Raw genomic sequence first — 5601 nt, 5'->3', positions numbered from 1 at the left:
GGGGGCAAATCTGTCAGGGACCTCTCCAGAGTACTGAGAAGCAATGATGTCAGTCTAGAGACTAAGGTGCACCTGATCCAGGCCATGGTCTTTGCAATTAATTGCTATGCATCAGAGAGTTGGACAGAGACTAAGGATGACACAGAAGAATTGATGGCTTTGAATTGTGGTGCTGGAGAAGAGTCTCAAACGTACCATGGACCACCAAAGAAACAAACAGGTCTGTCTTGGAAAGGGCACAGCCAAGTTTCTCTTTGGAGGCTAGGATTTTGAAGCTTTGTCTCACATATTTTGGTCATGTGGCCCAGAGGGACTTATCGTTGGAGAAGGACATCATGCTTGGAAGGGTGGAGACACAGAGCAGGAGAGGAAGACTCTAGAGAAGATGAATTGATACAAAATAATTAGTGCAATGGGGGTAGGTGTGTTAGAGTCAGTGAGACTGGCTCAGGACAAGGCAGGCTTCAGAGTTGTTGTACTTAGGGTCACTATGAGTCACAGGTGTCTCGACGTTAACAAGTGAAAATAGAAAACCTGTTTAAGGCAGGCCAAGGCCCAAGAAGATACTAGCTGAGCAAAACCAGGAAACCTGTTTAGTTGACTTGAGCTCCAAGGAGTAGTGGCAGGTAAACAACAATTCTAATCATAAGTTCAACAATAAATAAGAGAATAGCCTGCCTAGTAATCAAATGACGGAATTTTAACTAACCTTTCTCCCTGTGTACCCAACCGACTTAAAGTCCCTTTGCCTGGAAGGTTTAACTAATCAATCATAATGTGTGTAAAAACTAGGCAATAGAAAAGAGACCCAACCACTACCTTGTAAGTCTATACAAAGAACATTTTGCTTTCAGGAAGCCTGGCCTTTAAGAAGCTGTGATCTCTGTCTGGGCTTCCTGCAGACTGTAAAGTCTTCCTTGCTTCACCAGAAGAGCTTGTAGCACTGTTCCTTCACCAGGAATTTCTGGACGGGAGGTTGAATTCCTGCAACATTATGAAAAGCAAGCAAATTCTTTTTCCAAAGACTATGGTAAATTTTTTTGGGGGGGTACATATGCAAACAACTTTCTCTGCTCCCAGAAATATTAGATATCTATGACTACTGAAATTTGCATTTAAGCTTATACATATTCAGGAAAAAGTAGGATTTGATGTAATCTCCTCTTCATCTCTTTTTTTTTAGATGATTTGTATTTATTTATTCTTTTTATGTGTGCACCGTCAAATTGGATCTGACTGGTACAGGAGGCGATTGTTCCTCCTTCTTCAGCAGAGCATCTGGTGGATTTGAACCACGCACTTCCGGGATTGCAATGCAGTTTCCTGCCACTAGGCCACCAGAGCTCGCCAACCTCTTCATCTCTTTAAGGATGGCAGGACAAAGTGGTATTTTCTTCTACTGTACTTTAGGGTCACAGTAAGTGGAACCCTTCGGTGGTATGTACCACCAACAACAGGCCTTTCTCTAGAGGGACTATGCAGACAGCAATGGCCAGATCCCAAATCCCTGGGGAAGCCACTCAAATTCACAGTCACTAGGTGGCGCCCGCGCAGCGCAGGCACGCAGCTCTCTCCTCAGGCGGGGGTCCCCAGCACCGGAAGCGGAAGTGCACGTCCAGCGCCGGCAGCCATGCTTGGTCCCACGCGAATTTAAGGTCGGTTTTGTTTCCGTCGGCGTCCTCCCTGGTCGGTAGGGCCACCGGCGGGACGGGAGGTCGGGGCCGAGGGTGCTGCTCCCGCTTTCCTGCGCAGTCCTGGCCTCTCCTCCCTCCCGGGGCCGTTCCGGACCCGCAGAACTTCCGGTGTCCGCGCCGTGCGGAGCCGCCCCCTCCTGCAGCCGCACGGCCGGGTTCCGCGCGAGGAGGCGGTGCGGTGGCCCCGGGGCTCTCGGTGCATCCGCAGGTAAAGTCGCTGAGGACAGGCGTGCTTCCGAGACCCGCGGCGACGGCTTCGCTTAGGGCTTTGTGGGACTTGCAGAAGCCCCGGCTGGTGGGCGCGAGGTCACCTGCCCCGCTCCGCCCTCGAGGCTGCTCACCCTGCCCCTTTGTTTTCTGTGCATCACTAGGACCAGACTTTCTAAAGTATTGCTGTTGTGGGAGCCCCAGTCCCCCTCTTTTCATGGTCACACGATGAATTTTAAAGCCTTGAGTTGCAACAATGTTTTTGGCTTTGTTGAGGCATCAGACCCTTTATGTTGGGATGAGCACATGCATTTCAGCACCACAATATTTATTCCAATTTCAGAAGGAAGATATTTAGTTAGAGGTTCGTTTGGAGGAATTGCCAGGCAGCAATTTTTGGGCACGCGAGGAAGATACGTAGTCTAGTTTGAGGTAAAATTTTATGTGGCTGAACAAAGTTATTCTGAGGGATTTATTTATAGTGATCTTGCACCCAGTGTTTGCCCAAGATCTAAAAGGCTTGTCTGAGACACGGTCTCTTTGGATTTGTTAGCTGGTTTTTGCACAGGGAGACCCACATTTTACACGTTTAAAGCTTCTTGGCGTAAATGCTGTGCATATTCCTGATAACTCACGCAGGAAGTAACTGACAGTGGGAGGGGAAATGAGAAGACTTGTGAACTGAACCCTAAACGGATCCTAGAGAATTGGCAACACAACAGTGTTGCAAAAATTACCACATTCTTTGTATTGTTTTACATAAAGTTATTAGTTGCTATCTGTTAAGGAAATCCCTGTGTGAGCAAAAGAACTGCTCCTGAGGGTTTTTGACACTTTGTAAGTAACATTTGTGAGGCATCTCTGGGTGGGCGCAGTCCACCACCCTTCCAGCCAGTGGTCTAATGTTTTCAAGTGTTTGTATTGCTCAAAGACTAAACCTGTTGCCACTGAATTGGTCTTGACTCGTGGAACACTGTAGGACAATTAGGACCTATTAGGACTCTATAGAACTGCCTCATAAAATTCACCAGATTATCATTTTTGTGGGAAGGAGCCCCAGTGGCACAGTGGTTAATTACTTGACTTCCAGCCCAAACACTGGTGCTACAAACCAACCAGCCTGCAGTAGGAAGATGTGCCAGTCGTTTCCATCAAAACTCACAGCCGTGGAAACCCTAAGAGGCTGTTTTGCTCCATCCTAGGGTCACTGTGCCGTGATGAGTTTGGATCTCCGCCCACCTCCGTCTCTGTGGGAGCAGCTCAGTTTGCCACAGCATTTCTGTGGAGCTGCTGCGTGGGTTTGAATGGCCAGCCTTTGGATTAATATTGCTGTTATGTGCTGTCGAGTGGGAAGCAACTGATAGCTGACTCTCCAGCGGGTTTTCAGAAGTTGTAAATCACGTGAGAGGAGATGGCCCCTCTTTCTAGATCTGTGGAGCAGTTGATGAATTCAAATAGCCAGGCTTTGTGTGGACAGTGCAACTCCTTCCCACTAGGCCACCAGAATGCGCTTTTAACAAACAGTGGAGCATTTAGTTCAGATGGCCGGCCTTTTGATGAATAGTGGTGAGCTTAGCCGTTGTGCCACCTGAATTCCTGGTTACCATGGATGTTGTTGATAAGTGCCGTGGAGGTGGCTCCAGCGCGCTCTGTCATGTGGACAGCACCGTGGAACCCCTCCCGGTCCTGTGCCATCTGCACAGACGCAGTGCTTGAGCCCAGTGCTGCAGCCACTGCACCAGGCCATCGTTTGAAGGTGCTCATGCTCAAACACATAGACAACTAGTAGAAAGCTGTGATGATCATAAATAATTCCTAACACGAAGAAGTAAAACTGCTGTGCATAAGTTGTAAAGTAACTAGAGAATGTGTTTCTTTTTAAACTAAATGCAATAATGTAGAATGTAGGCGGTATGTAGTTATCAAATCTATGGAATGTAAGAGCAACAAAACAACTTTTTACAGGAAACGAGAAGTAGGGGAAGTATAGGAACACCTACGAATCAAGCTAAAGCTGCATGTATCATTTAAAAACCAAAGTGTTGAGTTTGAAAAATTATTGCCAACTCCTGTACTTCAGGCATGATGCTAAGAGGGGCTATTCCTTGGAGAGGGTCGTGATGCTGGGACAGGTGGAGAGTCTGTGAAGGAGAGGAAGACACTCAACCAGGACTGGCATGGTGACTGCTGCAATGGGCTCTTGTATGTCAGAAATGTGAGGATGATGAGGGATAGAACAGGGCTCAAGTCCTTTGTTCATTGGATTCTGTTTGACAGCACTAAGAACAACAACCAGTGTGATTAACATACTTTTGTTTTGTTTTGCAACTGGAATGTCCTTCTCCAAGGACTTGGTCCCTCCTTGCAGACTGCACAAATTATGTCAGATGGAACTTCAGAATCCTTGTGTCAGAGACAATAAGGTTGCCTCCAGGATAGAGCAGGGTTCAGAGCTGCTGTACGTAGAGTCGCTGTGAATCACAGGTGACTTGACAGCACAGAACAAGTGGAATGAATATAGAATGCTATATAGAATTTTTGGTATGGAAGTAGTACTGTTATTTTTTTTTTTTCTTTCCCCCCACCCCTTCATTTAATAACCAGTTAGTACAGAGCTGTTTCTTTTAACAATTCCAGTGCAACTGTGTGTGTTCTCTGAATGACTGGAGCCTCTTTTGCCTTAAATGTAAATGCTTCAGGGAGAAACACTGGTAAGCCTGAGGGGAAGTTCTGCCCAAGCAAGAGCTGAAGGCCAAGAACCTGCTACCCCCTTCTTCCTTCACACCATCTCGTCCTTCTTTTATTTTAGGTCCCGGTGTTGCACAGGAAGAACGAGGACCCACATCAACCAGTGTGCTCATCTTATCACCTGTGCTGCCTGGCTGTGTGGACCAGAAAGCTGCCTCCAGCCTGCCTGGTGGCTGTTCACAGTCCCATCCCTCTTAAGTGGCTTCTTGAGCAGAGAACATTTACCTAAACTTCTGGAAGTTGGACCAAGAAAATGGTGAGTAATACCAAAAATTGTGTTCTTTTTTTACCAGAAGGAGTGAGGCGCGGTCAGAACGTTGAGGGACCAGCTGTGTGCTCAGGACCCTGCTGTTGTCCCAGCGAGGTAGGAGCATCCCAAAGTGTGTTCCACTGTCATTGCGTCTTTCACCTCTGTGGTTTTTAACCCTTGGATTCCGAGGGTCACCTTCCAGATGTGACTCTCAGAACTGGCAACAGGGAATGTTAACAGCCCCACCTTGGGCCGTGATGATAGATGTTGAGTGAGAGTATCTTGACCAAGCTGAAGACAGAGCAGTTCTGGTGGAGGAAGCTGAGCCCTGGACCACAAGTGCCGCCTTTATCCCATCGCTGCAGGGTCGGAGCTTGTCCTGTGTAGTTATATGCCCACAGCTCTACTCCTCGTGCTGTGTGATGGGGTGAAAGGAAGGGAGGAGAGTTAGTAGGGGAAGACTCTGGCTCTGTCTGCTTGATGATGTTGATGCTCCCCTGGACATCACCCAGTGAATGAGGCTGTGAAAAGTTTGTCTGTCTGCATCCTGTGTGGGGTCTCGGGACCTAGCCTTTTTTCAGTGGAGAATGTTTTGGACTGGAGGCTTTTTTTTTTTTTTAATTTATTTTATTATTTTTGTGTGAGTGTACCGTCAAATCAGATCTGACTGAAAGTTTATAAAGAATTTGGATTTCTACTCAT

This window comes from Elephantulus edwardii, unplaced genomic scaffold (assembly GCF_000299155.1).
Source record: "Elephantulus edwardii isolate Elephantulus edwardi_28Jun2011 unplaced genomic scaffold, EleEdw1.0 scaffold00296, whole genome shotgun sequence".
Taxonomy (NCBI): Eukaryota; Metazoa; Chordata; class Mammalia; order Macroscelidea; family Macroscelididae; genus Elephantulus; species Elephantulus edwardii.
This window is presented reverse-complemented; position numbering follows the sequence as displayed.